The sequence below is a fragment of the Tachysurus vachellii genome, chromosome 11, assembly GCF_030014155.1.
Source record: "Tachysurus vachellii isolate PV-2020 chromosome 11, HZAU_Pvac_v1, whole genome shotgun sequence".
NCBI classification, from domain to species: domain Eukaryota; kingdom Metazoa; phylum Chordata; class Actinopteri; order Siluriformes; family Bagridae; genus Tachysurus; species Tachysurus vachellii.
In genome coordinates this window covers 13,366,143-13,393,861 of record NC_083470.1, presented here as the reverse complement: position 1 = coordinate 13,393,861, position 27,719 = coordinate 13,366,143, and the positions used below count along the sequence as shown (strand labels likewise).

General features: G+C 36.8%; 1 protein-coding gene across 3 annotated transcripts in view; it reads left to right on the top strand.

Moving 5' to 3' along the window:
• grid2 (glutamate receptor, ionotropic, delta 2) overlaps nt 1-27,719 on the top strand; it is a 411,138-nt gene that overhangs the window by 77,612 nt on the left and 305,807 nt on the right. The window lies entirely within an intron of this gene.

Below are 27,719 nucleotides of genomic sequence, written 5' to 3'. Positions count from 1 at the left end.
ATTGGACGTTCATGCATCCCGAGAGTGTAGAAAGCTCCTGGATGGGAGAGGTGGGTGACAGCAATCGATTGTTTGGGTGCCTTCAAGTCCTCTTACAGAGCTGCAGATCTCTTTATTTGATTTCTCTGTCACACTGCACGCCTTGGCAGAGGGTACAGAGCCCTCTGCGCTTAGTGCTTTTATTGGATTGGATCGTGTATCAGACATGGCTCAATCTAATAGCTTCTCATTAAGCTACTAAGGAGTGTGCTGTGTTGTGCAGGCCTACAGTATATTGCTTACTTCAAGACCGCATGCAACAATATTTACCAAGTTCAAAATGGATTTGCATAATTGTAGTTATTTATGCAGATGTGTTTCACCTGGAATATGAATGCCGATGTTTCATCGACTGCAGCGTTTTAAACTGGCAGCATGTTCTTATGGATTTTTCCATGTCTGCATGTTCCGGAATAAGTAATTCATCTGTGACTTGCAGAATTTATAGAACATTAATGACATCCGGAAGTGTCTCACCTCACGATTTGTGTGAATTTATCTCCTAAATCCACCTTAATCAAGTGTTAATGACTGCCGCCTTGTCTATTTAAGTAAATTCTAGTCATCTTCTCATTAGCTAGCCTAGTAGCCTTTCATGTACCATTTGCGTTAGAGCACTGTGCTTAATGCTTCAAACTGATTCCTAGTAATTATTCAAACAACTTTCAAAATATCAGCCTGCAGGCGAAGATAAAGGAAATGATTACAAATCTAATTCTTTTTTATATGTCTTTGTGGAATCAGCTGGCAGAACTGAAACCTATATCCAAGCCTGTGTTTGCAGGATGAATGGAGATGGTTGAACAAATAAGTTAAGAAAATGAATTTATGCATTTTCAGGTGCTGCATATGCATAATAACCTCATCTTTATGTGGCGCTGGGGAATAGATTTATGGGGGAGGCTCTGCTTCCTTGATATTGAAGGATATGAGCTACCTTTCTGCTATGACTCATATTTAAAACCAATTATGGACATACATTACTCATGATTATGAAAACATATCATTGATGGCAACGTTAAGAGTTGCCCGAGCACTACTGTTGTTTTATTAATAGTGTTTCTCCTGATTCTTTACTTGCAACGTGGCCTCCTGCTATGAAAATTCTTTTAGATTAACGCTGACAATTCTTTACAGGTCTGTCATTTTTAGTAAACCTTGGTATAAGGCACATGTCTCTCACCAAGATATCCTTCTTCAGAGTGACTTACTTTTATCTCATTTATACAACTAAGGAGTTTAGGGTTAAGTGCCTCGCTCAAGGGCCCAGTAATAGCAGCTTGATTGTCCTCGCAACCTTCTGAGCAATACACCATCTTCTTAACCAGTGAACACACACACCCTATTTCTATACATAGCTGTGAAAAAGCAGGCAATTATTCAGGATCAGGTAAATCAACACAGTCCAGTGAACAAAGTAGAATTTACAGTTTCAGGCGTTAGTTAAAAGAAATTAGCGTGTAATTTTTATGAAGTTATAAAATCAATGAAGCGGTGACTCCTCTAATAAAATGTATGCTGTGACATTAATTTGGTGTATGTAAGGCCAGTGCTAAATTGAAGCTGAAATAGTTATTTCCTTATCTGCTGTTCTTTAAGGCTTTCCACAAAATGGCATTTGATGGCTGTTATTGGTTTTCCTTCTTCAGCTCCGACAACGAATGAATAGAATCGGTTGGGGAAAAAAAAAGCCATTACTACATAAGAAAATGCAGCAGGCACTGTATATACGTATATTTAACAAATAAAACTAAACAATATTAATTCAACATGCTCATTTTTCCTCCTTTTTGTAATTGTCATCTGACCTGAGTGCAGCGCTGATGGTGTGAGGAGGAATGCAAGCGGTTTTTAATCAGATCAATGCTTTGCTTTTCTGCTTAGATGATCTGTCTTGTGTGTGACTCAGCTTTGTCATAGCTCAGAGATCATAGATCAGCCATTATTTGGGCTTTGCCCTCATGCTTGTCACACCTGACAAGCAAAAGGAATGAATTTCCTGCAGCGTTATACCAAATCTAATTAAGGATTACATTTTTTTTCTCTCATTTTACCAACCGCTATCTGCATGTTAGTCAAATCAGTCAGATGCATTTCCATTCTTAAACCTTTTGGGATTTCTTCAGCATTGATTCAAATTGATTATTTTGTGCTATGCAAGTTTTATTGATGTATTAGTCCTACTTCATGGCTGGTAACCTTTTTATGAGTGATTACACACTTTTGTAGCTTATATATATATATTCTTTTGATTTGGCCTTGCTTATAAATGAAGAATTAATGAGGCTTGAGCATAGTTTCTGTTTATCTAAATGTTACTTTTAGTAACTCTGAAGCTGTAGATGTTTTCTTAACAATTATGCATGAAACACATTTACATATATATATACGTTTATATATATATATATATATACACACACACACACACACACACACACACACACATACATATACATACATACATACTTATATATACACGTATATACATATATATACACACACATACATTATATATACATTATATATATATATATATATATATATATATATATATATATATATATATATATATATATATATATATATATATATATATATATATATAATGTATATATATATATATATATATGCATAGAAAAAAATATCTGTGACTGTCCACTTTCATAGAAATACTATGCACTTGCTTATTTATGCTGTTATGAGGAGAAAGGTCAGACTGGTTTGGGCTGACTGAATGGCTATGCTTAAACAAACACTTTAAACACCACGAGCAGAAAATCATGAGCAGAAAATCATCTCAGAATGTATGACATCCTGAATCTTAATGAGGAAAGACTACAACATGTAGCAGAATACCTCATCAGGTTCTCTCACAACATTCAGCAGTAGTAGTCAGTAGCACCTTAAATTTGAACAGTGACGGTTAGAAGAAGACCAGGTGATAACCAGGCACCAACATGTCTGATGTCTGAGGTAAACATTAAGTGAAGCTGTGGACCTCTATCTGTATGATTATTTGCATTTCTCTTCTTCCACTTTTCGGGCTTTACCCATTAGGGGTTGCCACAGCGAATCATCTGTTTCCACCTAACTCTATCCTCAGCATCCTCTACTCTTGCACTGATTACCTTCATGTCCTCATTTAACACATCTATATATCTCCTCTTTAGACTTCCTCTTGACCTCTTACCTGGCAGCTCCATCTCCAACATCCTTCTACCAGTATAACCATCTCCCTCCTCTGTACATGTCCAAACCATCTCAATCTATCCTCCACTGCTACATAATTGGTTGATTGAGTAAATTCAATTAAATTGGATTAGGGTGACATGTGTTCCTATTAAACTGGCAGGTGAGTATTTAACAACATATAAATGAAATACGAAAAGCAGGCATTTGAGTTTGCATATATTTAATAGTGAATAATGTGCTGTAAGAGCCAAAGAAGGTTATAAGTTGGTTTAGGAAGCAGCTTTGCTGTCAATTAAGGGCCACAAGTTGTGAGTGCAGTCTCTGCTCAGTAATAAGATTTGGCTCTGCATGTGATATTTCAATCTGCGTAATGCCCCTGGAGCATAGTAAAAAAAAAACATGCATGAATATAAGCCTCTGCTCATGATGCATTGGCGTAATGCACTGCATTTTCAAACATTATTCCACCCAAGTCTCTCTCTCTCTCTCTCTCTCTCTCTCTCTCTCTCTCTCTCTCTCTCTCTCAGATGAGTGTACTCAGGGAGTAATTAAAACCCATTCCCTCTCACTCTTCTTATTGCTCTGGCTTTATTTTGTTAGCTGATTCTTATTTCATTTTATTTCACTTTTTGATGCATGAAAAACACGGCTGACGATTTTATTGCGGAAACTTGTCACGTACATTCCAAGAGCTTCCTCAGAGCACGTTACTAGAAAAGTCACGTTCAAACGTGACCGAGAAACTGACAATGACATTCAGGCAACATTCTTCCTGGAATGGGAATGGAATCAGAAGAGTGAAGTTTTGTCTTTCAAGAAAAGAGTTAGGAAGTGAGTCAGAATCGACAGATAGACAGCCTTTAACATTTTCTGTCCTTGGACACACACACATGCACAATTGTGGCTTTTCAATGCAAGTCAAGCTGTGCAGATAAGGCTGTTTCAGACCAGTGTTTTAGAGATTTATTCCACTGAATAAATTACATAAAGATTGTCAGTATTTTTTACCTGCTGCTATATTTCAAAAGATAAATCACTAATTAAATTAGGGTGCATCCTGTCATCGTGATTTAGCTGTCAGATTTCTTTCTATTGAACCTGATGTAGCATATCACAGCTTTTTGATATTCATTTAATATTATAACACAATTTAAACATCCTCTAAAAGAAAAGTAAGTCGAAGACTATCTCTAAGCATAGGTCTATGTCAGCCTATAGTTTGGAAGACAATCTGCTTTAACATGTTAATTAATGAGATGGTGCTTGTAATATCTAGCTAGCTAGCCAACCTAATAGGCATCCAAATAGCATTGAATTAATAGCTACATTTGTATGGTTACAATAATAATGCTGTGTCATTGCTTGTTGTTTCATATTCGGCTGAAATCTCCAGAAATTTCCGTTGTAAAGCAGTTTTAATATTCTCAGCTTCATCACAGTGATTCAACAGAAAATACTCAACCCCTCATTATGCTACCACAAGAGATCAGGTTCTTACCCTTCCAGCTAGATAACCAACTACCAAAACAAAAAAAAAAAAATAGAATGACCTGGCATGAAGACATAAGGTGTACCATCATAAAAAATTATACATTAATAATAGGGTCAAATAGCAGAAACTATTTAAATACATACATGTGCAACAGCCTTGCTATTTATATATTACATGTGCAATATCTGTAGAATTGATAATGTAACAATTAAGTGTGTGTGTGTGTGTGTGTGTGTGTGTGTGTGTGTGTGTGTGTGTGTGTGTGTGTGTGTGTGTGGCTTAAAGGCAGTATTTTCTATTTGCATAGGTTACAAAACAGCCATAAACATTGATAAACAGGGCCATGGGCAGATATCTTGTTTTTCTAACTACAAGAATGTGTCTTCTACACATGTACCATGATCCTGTTCTGTTGTTGAATTGATTATGAAAATAGTTCAGCTATGGACAAAAAAACCTTGCCATGCTACAAAAACCTGTTGTTAAATTAGTAGCATTTTGCTCTAATTTTCCTCTCACAAACAACGGGGACCAGAAGTTGTTTTACTAAACTGCACTTTCCAGATCTTTCATGCTGACTATATACCACTACATTTGTCATGATTATCAGCTAACCGACAGGTTACTGGCACGTTAACCAACCAAACAATAACATTTCTCAAATTAAAGAAGAATGATTTAAGGAAATGATTTATAATCACATTATCTGATGTCACCCAGATGAGGATGGATTCCTTTTGAGTCTGGTTCCTCTCAAGGTTTCTCCCTTATATCATCTCAGGGAGTTTTTGATTGCCATTATCATCTGGCTTTTATATTTCATCAAAACACTGATGCTGGCCTACAAAGCCAAAAACGGACCAGCTCCCTCTTACCTCCAAGCCCTCATCACTCCTCGTACTACACCCCGCACCCTCCGATCTACAGTACCAGCACTGCTCGACTGGTTCCACCATCTCCCAGGGTAAGAGGCAAGTATACTACAAGACTCTTTTCTATTATGGCACCAATGTGGTGGAATGAACTTCCCCTAGGGGTCCGGATAACTGAGTCACTGACTATTTTCAAATGGCGGTTGAAGACCTACAGTACTTATTCACGCAACACTTCAACTAGCACTTCTTTCCCTATCTTTTGCATTTATTTAAAAAAACAACAAAAAAAAACAACACAACCTTTGACACTTTTTCATTGTAACATTGAACAATGTTTTAAACTCATGGTATCTTAAGTATGTAACCTAGTGATCCAGCATTAATGTATCCAATAAGAGAAATTTAAGCACTTACAGTATGTACGTCACTCTGGATAAGGGCATCTGCCAAATGCTGTAAATGTAATGTAAATGAATGTATTCTTCTCCTGCGATTCGGACTGTAGAAGCTAATGATATGTGAACAGAGGAAATTCGCTTGAACTGACAGCAAATGAAAAGTATTTAGTATTTTTTTTATTTAAGGCTGAATCTTAAGGCTGAACATGAGATCTAAAACATGGCTGTGTTAATACAAAAATCAAGACTCCTAATTTATAATTTTTTTTTACATCTATATATATTAACCCTAAAACATGAACAAACCTTTTTTTTGCTTGTGACCTAATTGAGTGTGTAATCAAGTTTATTTTTTATTGATCTAGTTAATTACAATAATCTTTATTTGTTTTAATTGTTAAATGATTTGAGTCAACTGTGGGACTGTTTTATTAATTGTGGAGTTGTCTTCATACATTGATTATGTATCAGTGTTTACATAGCTTTCCAATATTTGGCCATGTTAAAATTGCACTCATGATAAAATCAACAGCAAATATCATCCACCCCTCAAATAATAAATTCCTACAAACAAAATACAATTTGACTTATAACAGCATTTGACATCTGTCAATTTAGACTGAAAGCTCATTTCATTATAATGTTATTTTATATATTTATTTTGTATATGTATTTTATTTTTGCTTTATTATAGTATAGTAGTATATGTTTTTGATTGATTATGTATGAAATTAGATTTTTTTCCCCCATCATACATTATTATATTGTACATTACGCATTAGATCTATTGTAGTTTGAAAACACTTTGTAAAAAATCTGCATTGTTAGAAATGTATATGAGACACCAGAACATGGTGTACCTCCATTCATTCATTCATTTATTTATTATCTATTCATCCATTTCTGTACTGCTTATTATATACTGCTGAACCTGGAGTCTTTCCCAGGGGACACAAGGTGGGGGACACCCTGGATGGGGTACCAACACACCATAGGGCACAATCATACACACACTTACACACTCATAGACTAGGTACAATTTAGAAATGTCAATCAGTCTACAGCACGTGTCTTTGGACTGAGAGAGGAAACCGCACTACATGGAGTAAATGTCAGAAGCTTGGCGAAACATGTAAACCCTGTGCGCACTGGGATGAGGTGGGAATTGAAACCCAAACACAGGAGTCAAATATATTATTTTCATTAGTAGCATTATTATCATCTTAAAATAGCTTTTATATACAAGCTTCATGTGTTCTTAAATGACTTAAATGAGATGAATTAATGGTCATTTAATGAACTAAGCAAAGTTCGAGAGCAAGAGCAGCTTTACCTGAAAACTGAATTAAGATTAAATTGCAGCATTTTGAGCTTTTTTCTATAGTGAAAAAGAGTTTTTGTATGCACACACAATCTGGATGGGGAAATGGTAACTCAGTGGTAGAGGCATTGTCTCGCTAATCGGAAGATCGAAAGTTTGAATCCCAGTACCACCAGGATGCCACTGCTGTGCCCCAGGGCAAGGCTTTTAACCCCCAATTGCTCAGATGTATGAAATGAGATGAATGTAAGTCGTATGTCTGCCAAATTCTGTAAATGTATGCAGCTCACAGAAAGCTGTATCTCCAACTGTGATCTAAAGTGATGGTTTAAAGACCAGTTGTTGTATAGCCTGACTGAGTGAATGAAAATGCTCACATATCCCTCCTTTATTCAAACCATTCTATCAACTTTAAGCCCAAAGCAGACTGGTGACTGACTATAACCAACAAAATCCCCAGCAATGAAGTTGAAGTGAAATTGACATAAAACAGTCATACAGACTGATGTGTTCCACTGGTGTGTTAAATGAAATAGTTTTCTATGCCTATTTACTTTTAGTAAGTGTGTAATGGTTCCCCCATTTCACTGCTCAGTGGAATAATCCATTTTTTTGGAGTCAAGCTTAACTAATGAACTGCTACATAAGCGTAATTCAAACTGATATTAAATTCACAAAGCCAGTGATAAGAACTTGGCAACACTTTCAACACTCGTTCAGCCTACTCAGACCGCTTCAAACTTATTCACTGCTGCCATGCTTACAGAGAATCCTCTCTTACAACTCCCCTTCACTTTCCCATTTATTGAAAGGAAACCGATAGAAACATGTATATAAACAGTTGGAGATTTAGAAATAAAAAGTGAAAGAGGTTTTCCATATGGATGGAAATTGTGTGTGTTTCTCTCATGTACAGTAGAAGGGACTATATTATATATATATATATAGTTTAATATTTTTTTAGTTAGATTATATTAGAAAGCATGTTCCACTTGTGCTTGAAGCCTTAATAATATATGCAATAGTTACCTGAGCTCACAAACTATCTGTGCAGGATCTGGCATCCCATCCAGACCTCTGTTTCTGGGACTGGCTCCAGATCCACTGCAACTCTGACCAGGGTAATGTGGTTACTGAAGTAAAATGATTGAATTAAAGTTCTCCAACATGTCTCCGGGTTTGATACCTTCATCTCTGGAAACTGTTTTGGCATGTAGGCTGATAATCAACAATAAAAGTATCACAGTTAATTATTTATGTACAAGTATCCTCTCTCTTAGACAAATTTATCTATTCACATTTATCATTCACATTCATTTTTTAGCAATATTCCTTAGGGATTTCTTGTGGATTCACAAAAATCATTGTAGAAATGTATGGCTCCGCGTTGTATGTATGTATGTATACTTGTTCATCTGTTCCACCTGGTTGAACCGAGTAACATTAGCACAATTCATTTTCATCCATCCAACATGATCTGAGCGTGTAATTCAAAACCCTGATTAAAATCAAATGCACAGCTCACACCTGAGCTGAGCCTCAAACCCATGATGTTGGTGTTTAGCAACAGACATTATCGCGGTGTGTGATTTAATTATCTAAAATTAATACTATAGTTAGAATTCCCATCACTGCCAAGATCCTTATGAGATTTCACAACTGAATTAGTTAATGTCAATGCTAAGTGATCATGCTCACTACTCAATTTAATCTAGTAATTAAAGAAATTGGTTTAAATAAATTTTAGTTAAGCAATGAAATCGTCTTTTGTTGAGAAAAATTATTTTACTCTTCTTGGTGACACCAGATTGTGTTGTTATAAATATATTTTCTAGAGGAGTGAACTGAAAAAATATATAACTGTACAAAAATGTTAACTGTATTAACAGGAGTTCTTTCTAAATTCATTATTTTTTTTCATTTAAAGTCTATCATATCAAACTAAAATTATAAAGACATGAATGTAAACTTTCAAATTTTAAAATGCTACAGTACCAACCAGTGAAAATTCATGGTGATCTTTAAGCTGTCCATATGGGGCCAGACTTTAGGAAGCAGCACGGACTGCGGTAATAAATGTTCGGACTGGTGGATCTTTAAAGGTGTGTGTAAATACTAAATGAAGAAAAGATGCCAAGCTGTATTCAGCACAAACGCATCAATTTGATCAGCAACATCTGGGAAGGCGAGATACGCAAAAAAAGTGTAAGGTGCCTTAGAGAACATGTATTTTATTCAAAATTCTGTCTTCTTTTGGATTAGACGAAGGCCCTCCAGGTAAGTGCATCTGACAGTTTGGTTGCTGATTTGCTACAAACGATTGAGAAACTTTATTCAAAACATCATGGATTCCAGAGTGGATGGTCCCTGTCGATAGGTAAAAGTTTCTGAGACGTGCTATTTCCCTCAGTACCACAACAAACTACAACATCAGTTACATTTTTTTTGCTTAGCTTATGAATAGTGAAGTTGTGAAGGTTTATAGTGAAGCTCCCCCTCCTCCTGATTCAAGCTGTATTCATGCTATAGTGCTGTAGCTCTAATGATTGGAACAGCCCCGGTTCATGTGTGGCTTTGGGGAGAATGTAATGTCTGCTTCATCTTTAAGGTTTAACCAGAATGACTGTGAAATGGGGGTGATGTGTCAGGTAAAATGGGGTGAAACACTCGCCAGATGAGGTTATATTGTACTCCTGGGGAATACAGATGAAACTCTGGAGGGTTTTGGATTGAGCACAACAGTAAAATGTTGCAATACTTCTCCCGATAGGATTTCACAGCAATTTCATGATGGTACAGCCAAAAATTAATCATTTTACTCTTTTTTCCCTGCTACATTGCTAGCACAGCATTCATATCCTAAATGACTACCAGTGAAGACACATACACAATTACTTATGATAACTCGAGGAATGTTGTCAAACAGCAATGTCACACAATGAATCCTCGCCCATAGCTACAGAAAATTGCAAACTCTACAAAAAATTGTGGAGTTTGCTTAATTTGCATCCATTTCTGCAATTATAAAATTGGGAAATCCTGGAGGAACTGCAATACGCATGTGGTTTTTTGACTTGAAAGACAATGCAGCATCTGAATGTAACTGTGCCAGGGAAGGCATATGTGACAATTCCAATTTTTTGATATTTGAAAGCCTCACAAACTGTTTCCCGAAATCAAGCTGTAGGAACAAATGTGATGCAGGGTTCTTTAGATGTGGTCATTAGTGTCAGGGTCTAACTGGGCAAACCAATCTTATATCAGAACCGTAGGATTCCTAATGAGCAAGAGGTTTGTTGGTTGTCTTTCTTTTGCTGGATCAGAAAAGCTGTGATCGTTTCACTGCTTCGTCCTAACCTAATCATTTTCGTTTTTTTTTTATTTTTTTTTATACGAGTTGGATTTTTTTTTTCTTTTTTAAAGCCTGTGAATCATGAATCCGTGCTGAGCAGAAAGACTTTTAAGTAAAGAATTAAAGTGACTACCCTTAGTTAGACTGAGTGATAGACCTCCGTTCTGAGAAAAAGCTTTCTCTGGTGGCATGGCTGTGAATCACTTCAGTTACTTTCACAGCACTGTTTGAGCTTTGCAGATCTCACACTTAATCCAGTCGGTCTGTTCAATCAGTCGTTCGTCATTTGTCCATTTTTTTAAAGGGGCTTTTCATTTAATAATTAGCTAGTTCTATTTTCCTGAAATATAAACAAACAAAAAAAGAATAAAATGATGGTGGCTCAATGCTTTGGGCTACTGATTAGGTTGTAAGTTCCAGCCTTAGTACCACTGAGCTGATGGGCCCTTTAAGCAAGGCATCAAGAATCAGGACTAAACCTGTGCTCTGATCCCTAGCTTACCAAACTATTAGACTATGAAACAAAATACTTTGTATTAAAGATATGAATATTTAGTGCACTAAGACATTGTGGGGTTCATTAGGGGTGCTGTATCATGGCTGACCCTGTGCTCTGACCCCAAACTTCAAAATTGGGTTGTCCAAAGAAATAATTTTAATGTGCTGTAATGTGTATGTTACAAAATAAAGGCTTCTTTTACTTGCAAACAGTAAAAAGAGGAATAAATTTAGCACTTTTTGTTGCATTTGTAATTGCATAAGATTTTTATTATTATTTTCCATTATTTTTATCTGTGCATATCTCATGTAACGTTTACTGTGAAGTAAAGTGTGCTGCTGAAAGAAAAGTGTCTGTGCTAAGATACATGCTGACCTATACACATAATGAGCAGCACTAAGTCGCTGGCAACAGAATAACAAGTTAAGAGAGAACTGATCTGTTTTTTAACGTCAAGATCTATTTTATCATTTCGCCTAAAAGCTGACATTATTTCTCCATGTGAGTATATTATGGATACTATGAATATAGTGGGGGCACGGTGGCTTAGTGGTTAGCACGTTCGCCTCACACCTCCAGGGTTGGGGGTTCGATTCCCGCCTCCACCTTGTGTGTGTGGAGTTTGCATGTTCTTCCCGTGCCTCGGGGTTTCCTCCGGGTACTCCGGTTTCCTCCCCCGGTCCAAAAACATGCATGGTAGGTTGATTGGCATCTCTGGAAAAATTGTCCGTAGTGTGTGATTGCGTGAGTGAATGAGAGTGTGTGTGCCCTGCGATGGGTTGGCATTCCATCCAGGGTGTATCCTGCCTTGATGCCTGAGATAGGCACAGGCTCCCCGTGACCCGAGGTAGTTCGGATAAGCGGTAGAAAATGAGTGGGAGAGAGAGTGAATATAGTGTGATCACGAATTAAAGGGAAAAAAAAAACACTGGGAAGGATTTTGTTGGAATGTTTGGGGCATGTCACTTAGAGTGCCACCTTATAGACAGGAAAGACACAATACTCCATTTTCTTACATTTATTTCTTTGCTTACATAGCACTGAAAAATAAAACATATAAAACACAACTTGGAAAATGATATAAATCTGTGACAGCCTTTGCTGTCACTCAGCCTAATTAAACATGAGACTACAGGAGAGTGCTAATCACCACTGGTATCAAAACATCTTCGAAGGGGAAAATTATATGTGACATATTGAATATTTTCTTATAAAAAAACAAAATAACATTCAAGAATAATGAATCAAATTCATAGCATATGTATGTATAATTGAAAAGAGTGATATTATGATGTAAACTATACACATAGCACACCTAGCTCTGAGAGCTTATCTTGTGCAATTGTACTTATACATAAACTTACATTTACAGACATAGAACTATTAAGATTTTATATCAATACAGTTTTAATCTAGTATAAATTATACACACAGATATCAATGAGTAATAGCCTGCAGGCTGCTGGTTGTACATACTGTATAAAGTCGGATGTACGTACTGTATAAAGTCGGAGAGATGGTGGATTTTTAAATAATCAAGGCCATAAATCCATATAATTCTATAACTTAAGATTTTATTTTTCTTCCATGATGCATTTCCCATCCAAGTCAGATACATCTAGCTTGTGAACCTGTAATTATAAAATAACCCTAGCCATTAGTATTGGAGTCCTGATAATTTGGTTGAATGGTGAAGACAAAAACTTGTAATAGTGCAGGAAATTCTGGTCATTAAGGTGATTGGTGAAGCTCCGTGCTTGAGTGCATAGTTAAAGCAAACTGTGTTACTGCATGACTCTAGGGCACTAGATTAATCCGAATAATGGCTGAAAAGGCAGATGGTACATTGTGGAGGTCCTGCTGTTTTATTTGGGGAATTATTCTTGCCGCTAAGGTCATCTGTTATTGCCTCTCATCTCTTGCTTGTGCATTCTGATAGTAATTTCTTAGTTAGTCATTTAAATTCCCTTTCATTTACACTTTAGTTTCGCAGCAGAGGTGCTGATGAATTGGCTTGGAATTTTCTTGGAGGGATGAGGTTGAGAATTCAGTCCCAGTAGATCTGTGTTGGGTTTGTCTTTACTGCAGTCTTTTCAATAAAACATCTAATTAAACTAATCAGATCCTTGAGCAGCATTGGTTTGGCACTATCAGGTTACTATAGAACAGGATTGGCGAACATCACTGTAGGATTACAGCTGTTTACTAAAAGCTTATCCGTTTATGGTATAAGATCAGTGTGCATATTTAACCCCATCACATGCTTCTCTGGAGGCTTGGTCAGATTTGGTAGAGGATTTAGCGATTTAAGTAATGAAATCACTAAGATTTGCTTGCTCTAGTGTGTACAGTATTTTTATATATTAAAACACATCACACAGGGAGAAATGAGGGATTCTTAATGTGCCACGTCTGTGCATGGTCACAGAAAAGTATGCTCTGAGGCTGTGGATCTATGGCTGAAGTTCTATGTGAATCATCATAACAAAGGCTTATTCACCGCAATTTGACAACATGGCATTAGGCACCCGGACTCAGACTTGCACCAACAACTGCTTTAATCAACTACTTAGATTAGCATCAACGCTTGTACCATGTAGTAATCACGAAGCTCCACAGGGTGCTACAGATGGTGTCGTCTCCTATCCAATTCATCTGAGCTTCACTGTCTATCCTGGTCCTGCATATTCTAAGCTCCTGATACTTAAGATAGTAGCACTGTTTAATATTCATCCATATTTTCACAGCGCGTGAATTGAACATGTATTATTCAAAACAGGCGCACTGGAGCAATACAAATGAATGATTAACTACCAAGCCATAGTAATAAATCATCAGGAGAGAGTCAGTCACTTCAGAATGTCACAGGCCTCTAAACACCTCAAACTGGTATACAAGAGAATCAGTATCACAAATATAACACGCACAATGCAAATTTTCTTCCTGACAACCTGCAATCAAACCATAACTAACAACACCATCAGTACTATTACTACTACAACAACAACTACTACTATTACTAGCACCACAACAACTACTAAAACTAGTATAACTTCCATTACATTAGTATTACTTCCATTACATACAGACCATTACTACTAGTGCTACTACTACATATCGTCGCTGTCGGGCGGAATCCTCGTATCTCCAAAACCATTATTTTTCAGGAAATTAAAAAAACGCCGTATTTTTTTGAGTTATTAAACATTGTATCATTAAAGTTGTTATTATACCTTATATTGCTATCATATACTGTTGTGTACCAACATTAACACAACATATTCCCAAAGTCACGTTTTATCGGCGATACAAGCTTTATGACTTGGGAGCAGGGAGATACGAGATTATGCTGTCATTGATAAGAACGGTACGGACACAGACGTCGCTGCTGCCAGCAGTGTTCAGTAAAGTCTGCGGTCACGTTGAGCCTTTTGACAAGAGAAAAGGCTTCAATAGTTAACCAAAGCTAATGACTGTAGTTACATACATCTTCCTAAACTCTATTTTAAAGGTTTAAGAGCTATAAGTGATGCAATACAAAACACGATAAGCTGATTAGGCTGTCTAATAGGTGGAAATTAGTCTAATCTGCTCGCAAACTTACCTTCGTGACTCACGGGTTTCTTTTTGCACAGAAGCATTACAGCTATCGATTTGAAACAAAACAGACCTACTCAAATGTATCTAACCTGACTATTTTCACTTGTTAGTGTCCAAAAAACAGTGTTTTACATGCACAGTGCCAAGAGAGGCATTGTCTATAAGTAGGCTGACTTAAAGTCAGTAAAATAATAATAAAAACAATCATTTAATAGTGGTATCCAAAACATTCAATTTAATTAAAATATTATATTATAAATAAACATTTTAAAACGTCAATGAACATGTATAATAAGCAGTACTAAATAGATATTTAAAATACATCAAAAACACAGATAAACATCGATAAAATCATAGTTAAAGGGATAGTTCACCCAAAAAATAAAATTAATAAAAGTTCAAATTATCGTTTCACTACGTTATACGGCATGTTTACGTATAATAACGAGGCAAAAAGCCAGCCAGCTTGCTTAAAGTGATGAGCATGACGGTTGAACATAACAGTTTGCCTTGACATTGTAAGATACAGTACAATCCTATCTTATCTGCAGTGCACAGGGTTTAGTCCGCGTTGCAGTGGATTGTCTTGCGCTAAATTCCTGTCCTCAGACGAGCACCAGAACTAGCGGGGGTCAAGATTTTTTTTTCTTTGAACCCCACGAAAATCACTTTAGATATCACTTTAAGACGTGTTGATTCGTTGCGACTCTTAATCTTGAGGAGAAATATGCCGCGGAGTTACGAGATTTCTCAGACAGTTGAAGTGTCCAATGGAGTTAAGAGATTTGCGTTCAAGCTATTTTCAAGACTTTAGATTGGTTAATAACTTGTAAAAATAACAGACCCACGTGGGGACTGACCAGTAGTATCGATATGTGAAAAAATATGAAATTGACCAAATTTGGACATACGAGTTTTCCGCCCGACAGCGACGATATACTACTACTAATAAGGAGACAAACTAACACCTTGAACATAACATGAGAAGGAGACAGTTACAACGGCAAAAACTTACACCTTATACTTCTAGTGCTTGATGTAAATCTTATAGTTTTATATTCTAATAAATGAATCATTGTAATTGGGGGAAGATTGTGTTCTATAAGCAGCGATTTGCTTTAGACCATGCTGTTTACACATTGTGAAGCATCACGATTCCCAGCATACTTTATTTTTGTATGTAGCACTCCTATCCCACCCTTTACGATAAGAGCACTCTGGGTTCGTTAACAAGATCAAAAAACAACTTAGGCAAGTCACCAATCACAGAATATATATATTGAATTTAAACAAAGAAAATTAGCTGTGTAACTAACAATACTTAAATAGTCATTTAGTAAATAAATCGCATGACAGAAGACGAATAAAACCATAATTTTTACTTAATCGCATGACAGAAGACGAATAAAACCATAATTTTTATTATTTAACAAACTACTTAGCATTCGTAATGAGTTTACTAACTTCACTCACTCACTCATTTTCTACCGCTTATCCGAACTACCTCGGGTCACGGGGAGCCTGTGCCTATCTCAGGCGTCATCAGGCATCAAGGCAGGATACACCCTGGACAGAGTGCCAACCCATCACAGGTCACACACATACTCTCATTCACTCACGCAATCACACACTACGGACAATTTTCCAGAGATGGCAATCAACCTACCATGCATGTCTTTGGACCAGGGGAGGAAACCGGAGTACCCGGAGGAAACCCCCAAAGCACGGGGAGAACATGCAAACACACAAGGCAGAGGCGGGAATCGAACCCCGACCCTGGAGGTGTGAGGCAAACGTGCTAACCACTAAGCCACCGTGCTCCCCAGTTTACTAACTTGAACGTTGATCGTTGTGGCCATAAGCCACTTCGCCCCTTTTTAATCGGCAAAAACCACGAAGAAAAAAAAAACTTAGACTCAGAGTCACTTCGCAGTCTCGAATACAGGGTCAAAGAAAGTATAATCCACTAAGTTTACTCGAACATAGCCTGAGTGATCCACGAACCCATGAGCACGTTTTCCCTCAGCGGGAAAAGAAAGTTCGGGAACACCACCTATAATCCGTATCGAACTTTGGATATGAATCCAGGAAACAAAGGAAAATAACTCCACGAAAGTCACTATTGGTTTTAAAGTGTCTACTGGACACTGTATCCTGTCACCTTGACAGAAGTAAAAAGTGAACAGAAACTATTTATAATGAGCGACACCTCTGCGTGTCTCTCTAGCACAAAAAAACAAAATGTCCGACTCTCTCTTCTTGTCGTCAATCACCATTACGACAAAGACCCGCCCCATCCAATCACACGCATCAAAATTAACAGCCCAAGCCCTGAACCAATGGGCTTAAGTCATCAACTAACTATGCTTGAGGATAGGGTGCCACTTACAGGACCACAACAATACATTCAGTCAAAAAGAATATATCACATACACACAATGTTGTGTTATAAAACATAATATCCAAGCAGGCTACATGTATAACAGCATGGTCAGTCATGTATTGTTACTTGCTTCATACTTTCTGTTAATTGCTATATACTTTTAGTCAATACTTAACATGCAACACATTAATGCCACATTATTTCTGAAAACTATTGAAATCAAGAAAAGTATAGCCCATCCAGGGTTTATTAATGCTTCTCATGCAGTGTTCCTGGGATACGGTCCAGGTCCAACACAGCACTGACCAGCATGACATGCTTACTGATGATGAATGAAAGAATAAAGAAAAAAAGCATAAAGGAATGAGATCCATATGTGAAAAGAACAGTCATATAGAATTGGTGCTTAGTTCAACTAAAAGAGCTGCCTTCTCTGCTCTTTTTTCCCAAAAGCTTGTTAGAGAGAGTGATATACACTCTCTGGTACTTATGCTACAGATTTATCACATTGGCAATGCATGGGAGGGTTTTATGGGTCCTGTTTCTAATGCAACACTGTGAAAGATGCTATCTCAGCTTTATGCACGAATACTATTTGTGCAAACGGCATGTTTAAAAGTTAAGACTAGCCAGGAAGTTCTCTATTATGTGAGATATAAATAGTAGTTTAAAGGCATTTGTTAGCATATTCATTGCATGTCAGAACTATTGAGTGCCACCAAAAGCCCTATTTTCCATTCTAATTCAATTGAGACATGGTGTGTACTGTCTGACTGTTAGCTGATGTTCTTCAGACACTTACACAGTCTTGTGTAATTCCTGTGCAGATGCCTCTATTTTCTTCGAAGTGTTAATCACCGTCTCGTTTCTCAGCAGGCATTGTTAACCCTGGCAATCTTTGTTACAATAAGTAGGAGAATGACGCACATGTGGGTGAAGCAGCTATGGTAATATGGGAGTAATATTTCATTTCACAATGTAATTCAAGTCATCAATCATACGGTGCATCGCTTTGTCTAAAGGCCTGTAATTAGTGGACTGTGAACTGACCATCTTTCAGGCAGATCTTTATGATTGAAGGATGCAAATGGATACACAATACAGCATAATTCTTTTATGTAAGATTGGTAATTCCTAATGTCTTTTCTTGTACAGCTCAACATTTTAAATAGCTCAAATTCACATTTTCTTTTCCGAATCCTCAATAATTAAAGCTATCCGGCCTTGAATATTAATCCAAATTAGGGGTGGCTCCTACCCGTTATGCAGTCCTTCAGTATTATGCACCACTTTAATAAGACAATATGATCACTTGGGATTTGAACAAACTGAAGTGGATACATGTAACAATCCCAGCAGGTTCATCGAAACACACTAACTGGCTAGAACATGTGTGTAGATGCTCTTCCTCCTGTGTCTTGCGTTTCTGCCAATTTTAGCCCACACACACACACAGGTGTCTCACACATCCTTGTATATGGGAGCATCAATGGTGTGTTCATTCTCAGAGTCTGACCAGCAACTCATAATTTGATTGCATATATGTCCAGGTGTACAACCTTGGATTGTGCGACATTGTCCAGTGAAGTGTTGCTATTGGTGGATGTGAAAATCTTTGTCTGGCAGTGTTAGGAACCTTTTATCATCCTCTAAAAATAAAACATCAGGTGTGTTGTGCAAAAGGGAAGCAGGTTTTGTAGCACAAATCCAATAGAGTAGACACCAGATTTCTTATTGAGATAGGAATTTATTGAAAAATATAGAAAGTAAAGCTTTTGGCAGCTAAAGAAGTAAAATACATCATTCCACCTTTCTTTCATTTTAAACAAAAGAAAAAGAAAGAAAGGAAAGAAAATGAAAGCTTCAAAAACAAAAGATATTCTCCTCTGCAGATATTGGTCAGCTATAAACAATATCTGACATCTGCTATATCTAGGAAATTACACAAGCTGATAAAGGGCTAAATTGTCTGGGCATGGGTGAGCAAATATACCGTAGCGCGGATGAATTCATAAACAAGAGGGGCCTACAAATCATAGCCCAAAGCATCTATAAAACAAAAGAATGAACTCTAACATACCTGTTAAAAGAAGCAAAAGAAAAAAGATACAATAAACTCCAGCCATTTTGCTCATACATCATATATGACATCCACGTTTGAGTTTGTTTGGCATCTAAGGTTCTATTGCTGAAGCAACATCAGAATGACATTTTTCTTTTTACAGTGACTTAAATATCATAAATATCATCTAGCATATGACCCCTAGAGGTATCCTTACCAGAATATCACAGAATATTATGCAACCCATGAAGAAAGACAGCTTAATAAAGACTAGGGTTGGTGTATTGGTTGAGTCAGTATACCCTAAGTCATTTATATGCTGGAATATTGCATTTCCAGCAACATTATCTTGATGTACACTTATAAGCAAGAAACCGAAGCCATTGAGGTGTGACTGAATTCTCCTAGTAGCCTAGCAATCAAAAAAACGTCATTTGAACACTTTTTTGTGTGTGTGCACATGCATGCCAATACCATCAGCAAATTCATGAAGGAGTAGTAATGTGGTTTGCATTAATCCTTGGGACCTTCTCATCGTTGATTAACCTAAAGTGTTATTTAATTAATGTTTAGAAACAACTAGTATAGTGATGTCCATGAGGAGGTGAATGGTATGCTAAAGTAGCAGCTAATCAGCCAATTGGCCATGATGATGTCCACTATGTAGTTTAGATCCTTGAACTCCTGGTGTCGTTTCTCCAGTTTTTGACAATTGTGGAATAAAAGTGGAAAAGTCTGAATGGGGAAAATGAGTGAGAACTTTACAGGCAAGTCGAATGTGTAGATTAGAATGAAATTACCTTGCAATTTTTTACCTGTACAGAGAATCTGATACATGTGTGAAACCATTCAACTTGGCTGTGAAGGGTATATTTCTGTGAAGGGTAAGATTCTGGACCTTGAACAAAGGGAGATTTTACAAAAGGATAGACCCTATTTTGTAAAAGACTCTTTGTTACAGTATATCTGCCTGCACATAGCTCCATGATTTTAAACCTACTCTGATTTATTGAATCGAACAAGCAAGTGAAAATTGGATCGATTCGATTAAAATTTCCTTTTTGTGAGATTTCAGTACTTTTTCAGCACACCTGTTTATCAGAGGTGAAACAAACTGAGGAAAAACAAGATTTACTGTGAGATATCTGCTTCCTGATATCTCCTTCTCTAGAACCATGCATAAAATCATTGAATTTAAAAGGATTATTCTTTACTCTTGAGGTTCTGTCAGGTCTTTAAACCAGTGATGTGGTAAACTATGATGTTATCAGTCCAATCAAACAAATGTCATTATGACACTAAAATGTGATTTATCATAGGACTCTACCAATCTCCTGCAGCTCTACTCTGCACACAGGTCCACGTTAACATATTATCACTTATCCTTTAATAACACAGTCACGGTTTACCCACACACACACACGCACACGCACACGCACACACACACACACACACACACACACACACACACAAAAACTTCTGATTTTAGCTTCTGTCACTATGCCACTTTAGCCACTGTAAATAAATCTGGAATGGGAAATACAACTTCTCAAACTGAATGAAAATCAATATGAAAGGATTCGACTTTCGGCACACATACCACCATCTCCTTAATTATCGGCACTTTAAAAGGGCAAAATAATTGCATAAGAAACATTACACATAATACTTATAATGCTATTTGTGCATGCATGAAAGTATATATAGAAAGAACAACCAGAATTATGTGATCTGACCAAGATGAGACCATCATAAATCATACACTTTGGCTATACACAGCCATCAGCAAAGCATTGGGGCTGGTCTAAAGGCTGTAATGATGAATGATGCCATTAAGTCTGCTGATTATATTTTAGCCAAAAACTTAGCCTTAAATTAATTGACCTTATTAATCTTAAGCAAGAGCCTAAACAATCATCCAAATCCAGCAGAAAAATTGTTCAATATCTGTTTATTTCAATGGTCACTTCAGTATGATTTAAAGTGCCCTAAAGCAAACCTGTGGTCTTAATTACTGTAAGAACAGTAATTAAGGACAGTCTACATGTGCAGAACTAACAATAAAATCAGACTTGAAATGATCTGCATGGAGAAGAGTTTGCAAGTGCTTCCAACCTTCGACAACACTACATGATACAGGATACACTAGATAACATTTTCTCTTACATTTCCTCACTTCACTGCTTTCATAACAACCCCTAGCGATGTACACAGACATGTCATTAATGTCCATCAGTGCTGAAGTGTCTCAGCAATGGAAAGGAGAAATCCTTCAACTCTGATGTGCTAGAACAAAATGATCAGCCATTCTCCTCTTGATTTTCTCCAGCGTACTGCTGATTACATCTCTTCCAGGAGATACAATGAACTCCTGTCATGATACACAAGTAGTGATGGGTAACAAAAATGGCTCCCTTATGGTCTGTGACTTTAGTGACTGTGTTAAATTTGAAAGTGGAACATCTTGATCTGCTGCATGCCGAACTACTGCAGTTACTCTTCAGCTAATCATTTAATTCACTTCTGTTGAGCGAGTCTTTGATGTTTCTTTCCCCCTGTCTGTAGGAGATGAGTGGAGGATCATTTAAAAGGGAAGTGATCTCAGTGGTCTCATCCTGCAGGATTTCTACTTTTTTTTTTTTTTTTGCCAGTTTTATTAGTAGGATGATAAGTGAGCACCAAAGGAATTTCTCTGTTCGAACAGTGGATCGTCAGTGCATCCATTTGGTCAGTAATGGAAATACGGCTATGGCATGATCTATGACTTTCTTGGAGAATCCACAATTCTTATTAGAATGAAGAAAGTTTGATGAAAGTCTTCATTCTCACTACAAAGATGTTTAAATCTTATTAGCTCTGGATTATGATGTGAAGAGTTGGTCTGTAAGTTTATAACAGCTGGTAGTTTTTAAGAAGGAACCTTCTAATACTTCAAGTACATGGGTATAGAGCCAATAAGCCAATGTTGGTGTATTGAATATTCTATTCCAATCCAGGGTCATTAAATATTGAGCTGTTCCCCCTTTTCTTTTAAAATAGCCTCTACTGGGAAAATTTTTGGAACATGGTTGTGAGTATTTGTGCTCATTCAGCCACAAGGGCACATGAAGCTCAACCTTCCAACCAGTTTATCCCAAAGGTGGTCGGTGGAGTCAAGGTAAGGTCTCTGTGCAGATCTCTCAGGTTCTTCAAATCCCAAACTTGACAAACTATGAAAGGAAATGATACACAATACAAAGACATTCAAGACAATTTTGTGCTTCAAACTTGCCAACAGTTTGAGGAAGGCTCACAGATGGCTGTGATGGTAATGTGCCCACTTCTTTTTGTTCTTCTTTTAGTGTATATTCTAGGTCTACTGTAGGTCATCGGTGGACCTAAGGAACAATGTAGATAAATGTCTGATAAATTGTATGAAATTTTGCTAGACAAATTCAGTCCCATTTTAATGCCAATGCCAACACCTCATATTTTAGTGCAAAACTTAAAGTTAAAGCTGAAATAGGTCTATTAATTTTAATAGTGTCAGTAGGCAGGTTCTTTTAGAGCTGTTTTGTGGTCTTGTATTTTTAGCCAGAATGAAGTGAGGTTTTAGCCATCCAATATCCAGTGCATGGATTCTGCTAATGAAAACGTAGTCTGAATTTTGAGTGTTCAGTGCAATATGTTATAGGGCCTATAACATATTGCACTCATGGATGTATTTACTTAATGGCATGGACGTTACATATGTGATAGAGACGATTATCAGCTATAATATAGGTGATATTCTACTACATCACACATGGAATATCCATGCCAAGTAAACAACAGACGCGCTCATAAAAATGCAACATAGACTGATCTACTGAGCCGATATACAGAATAATGTGTTATATAATAAAGTGTAAGTATCCAAAATAATTGCTGACCATTTCCCCCTTGCCCATGTGTGAATATCACACACATAGCATGTCCTGCACCCCATTCAACATCAACAGTGCTAATGTACTCAACCAATAAAGGTAATTCGAATCAATATCAATTTCATGCTGTGATATACAGTATGGTGCCACTTGCAATTCTTCACCTCACACTGTTTATAACCGAGAACAGTAGTCAAGCGTCTAGTGTGGAGGAGATCATGTGTTTCTTCAGGAGCCAGAAAATCCGTAGACATAGACACAACAATAAAAGATTTACTGATAATTGATATATCATTATTTTTAAAATCTGTTCTTAGAGACAGGATTTCATGCTTTAAATATAGGTATATTGAGGATGTAAAAAGTATTGGAGGCCTGCTGTGTTGGCATACATTAAAATATCAGAATAAATGCTTCTTTTTTCTTGATAGATCTGTGATCGAAGTAGATCGAAGCTCACTGTACAGGAATATTTACAGGAATTGTGTGTAGGGTTTTATTTTTGGAAGTTGGGTCAGAGTCAGCCATGATACAGCGCCCCTGGGGCAGAAAGGGTAAGGGCCTTGCTCAAGGGCCCAACAGTTGCAGCTTGGCAGTCCTGGGGCTTGAACCCCAATCAACAACCCGGAGCCTTAATGGTTTGAGCCACCCCTACCATGGAGTGTGAATGTACTGACTTTCTCTCTTACTTGCTTACTTTATTTATTGACTCAGTTACTTTCTTAAATACTAACTGCCAGACTTACTCACTTACTGTGACACCACATGACCACATAAATTCATCATAATAACGTAAGAAAGCAAACAGGTATACTCTTTATGCTATATGCAACTCAGTTAACTGTAATACTTACAACTTTTAAGTAATTTATGTAAAATGACTACTGCAGTCAACAATGCAAATAAAGTGGAAATGATACAAATAATTCTTATTTTTAAGTGGTATTAGCAGTTCCAGGACAAGCTGACATAAATGATGAGAAACAGACAAATGTCACCTTTGTAACTGGATACCATTTAAAATGAAATCTATGTGCCTTAATTTATAGCATTAATGCTCTTCTCTGAGAACAGAGAATTCTTGAGCCGTGTATGACTTACTTTGTTGTCAGCGCTTTCTTCTTGAAGTCTCTTTGCATAACTCTCTATTCATTTTGTTATTATTACTAGCACTGACAGCGACACCGAATTTGATATCCAACCTCTTTGATTTTCAGTGTTTTTCTCATTTCGTATGTCAGTACCAGAGAAGACAGTAGCCTATAAAAAAACAGACAGATGGATAGAAACGTTATTTATGGAAATTGTGATGCTGTTGTTTTAGGACCACAAAACATTATACAGTACAATTTTACAAAGCTGAATAAGAGGTGTAGCTTAATAAAATAACTTTAATTTTCATGACCTTTGAATTATAATGATATATGTATAGGACAAATCTGTGATTAAAAAAAAAATCACTAAGCCTTATTTTGGCAGTTTAAGCAATATTTTGATGTCAAATTTATCACCTAGTCATAGGCATGGAAATAAGATATAGCTCTTTTTTGCCAAACACAATTTCTTCAAGGTCTAATTTCAAAATGAAAAAGCAAAGGTTAAAGTAAAGTATAAAAAACAAAAGATTTCACCCATCAATTTCATATTATCACTATATATACATAACAGAAAGAGTGTGGAAAAACAGTTCACAATACCAGTTAAAGAGTGAGTGATTGGGTCTGTCCTGACTGTAATGTGACTCATTATACAATCTTCTTGCTATGGGGCACAGAGACCCAACATGGTGCTCCCTGGAAAAAAGCTTCTCTACTTATCCAAAGTGGCTTACAGAGGATGCAAGTTATTGTCCATTACAGCTACAACTTTGCTCTCAGTTCTATCACAGTTTCCAGAGCATGACATTTAATTGATAAGACAACGCTGAACTTTTTAATCTTTTTGCAGATCTTGCTTGCACACCATGCAGTAATACCACTTCTCTAACTTTCTACAGCACAAAGTAATGCACTAACAATGACAGACTGGTGGAAAATCCATAGCACAGCAGAAAGCCACCCACTGATGTCTCTCAGTTGCCTACAAACACTTCAGGAAACTCCCACATCTCTTGCACACTGTCTAAGTTTTGGCTGCCCATTCCAGTTTATCATTCATAACCACCCTAGAATATCAGTATGTTATCACCACTTATACTGTACAAACCCCCCCTCAGTAAAGACTACTCCATTATCTGGCTAATACTGGGGCACAGCTACTGTAGGAAATGTTCAATTTACTGGCACATTTCATGTAGGCAAAACAGTTCACAAATTGCTTTAATGGCTACAACTATAGTTTCAAAAAGTAATATATTAACTTAGACAAAATAGGAACGTGACTGACAAGAAATTTGAGTAAAGTCGTTTCTCATTTAAAACGCAATTCACTATGACATGTAGCATATTAAGCTTGAAAATTAACATGATCTTCAGTGGTAAAATGAAGAGATTTATTTTGTGATGAATTCTTAATACAGATTTCAGTTTTACAATTTTGTTCATGGAAATGTTGGTTTATTTTTATTATTTGGGTTAATGGTTTCCTACATTCCTACTACAGACTCACAATGACATTCGTTTTCTGGGTGATATTGGTGCCAGTGGGAAACGCTGAGTTCATGTTGCCTTGTAAATGGTAATTTTCGAGTTGTTATGGTGTCGTTTGGACATCATTGGGCATCTCAATGAAAGAGTGTCTTTTGTTTGCTCTGTCAGAGCACATACATCTCTTAACAACAGTTAGGCACGGGCGGCTATTGGTACTGTTCTTCTGTAGAGAACTTCAAACATTCATGCAATATTATAGAGTAGCATTAGCGACAAACTTTTGTTCCTTAAATTGTGACACTGTTTTTATATGGAAACCTTATTATATATAAATGAGTCCATGTAGTGTACAGCTCCGTCTTAAGAGACAGCCAGCTCTCTGAAAGAACTTTACAGGCATGTACACTGGTCATTTAAAAGTCTATTAAACTGCAAGTAACCTATAATTTACCCCTATTAATCCAACATGTGCTGAACTAATAAACTGGAACAAAAACAATGTTGTGGTTAGGACAACAAGCATGCAAAATGTCTCAAAACCAAACCATTATCATAGGGTTACACAAGGAAAAAAAACAACAGAACAAATTAACAGATAAATAAATAAACCAATAATGGTGATGGGAAGCTCTGCCCTGAGCAGATTTGAAATTTTTAAGGATATGTTTTGATATTGTCTAAAAGTTTCTGTCTTCAAACATCAAACTTTATCAATGATGCAACAAAAGCAATTAGTCAAACTGAACTTAGTAAAATAATTCAGTACCGAAACATGTTGAGGTGGCAAATCATATTAATGAGTACGACTCTACAGCCTGTGGCTCTGTCTGTTTTTTTATAATTATAAAGCTGAATAATTTAATTACTTTCCTTACTACACATTTGGCATAATTTATTCTATAATTCTGTTTATTTATTTGAGTACTACCTTAGTTTAAAGCCACTAATATGCCACAGTGCTGTTGCATTCGGATTCTGAAGTAACATGATTATAATAAATTCCTGTATTGCTGCATTATATGTGATAGTGTTGTCGCACTATACAGCCATGATGCCTGTGATGTGCCTGAGCCTCAAAGCAAATACCCCCTTTGTGTCACAGTAAGAGTTCTTGTTTGTATGGCATGAGAGAGTCAGAAAGGGAGATAAAACAAAGACTGTGATCATACAGGTGGAGATAAAAGCATACTGTACCTGTTCTGTGCGGTTTGCAGACATCATATTTTAGAATGCTTATACTACTGTATGTCCTGTTTTAGACCAGAAAGAAAAACTAACAAACAGCCCAAATGTTTCCTTTTGGGTATTCAGATTAGTATTAATTACTTTATAATTATAATAGTAATAATTATAATAGTGGAAGATCCAAACAAAGGTTTGTCTCTGTGTGTGTATGTTTGTGTGTGTGTGAGTGTGTGTGTGTGTGTGTGTGTCTGAGAGATGTTTTAACAAAAAACAGAGAAATGGCAGCACAGCTCCACAACACTATCCGTATCCAGCAGCTGTTGCAGTCTTTGCAAATGCTGTTGAATTCACTGATGTAGAAGCAAAACCCAAAACAATGCCATCTGATGCCTGAGCTCAGCTTGGACTGACCTTGCATAAACAATTAGCAAGACAAAAGCGCTTAATGTTCAGAATATAATCAGTCTTGAACCAGAATCACTGAAGCGCACAGGCCAGTTTTTTATAGTGTACCAACTAATTATGAATATACCTACAGTACCATAATGTACAACTACACTTACAGAGCACTTTATTATAAACACCTGTACATCTGCTCATTCATGTGTGTGGCAGCAGTGCTGTGCATCAAATCATGTAGATACAACCCAGTAGATTTGGGTAACATTCATATTAAAACATATAAAAAAGATCTCAGTGATTTTGTCTGTGTCATGGTTATTAGGGCCAGATTTGAGTATTTCAGAAACTGCTGATCATTGGGATTTTCACACAAAACACACTCTACAGTTTACTCATAATGGTGTGGAAAACAAAACAAAAAATCAA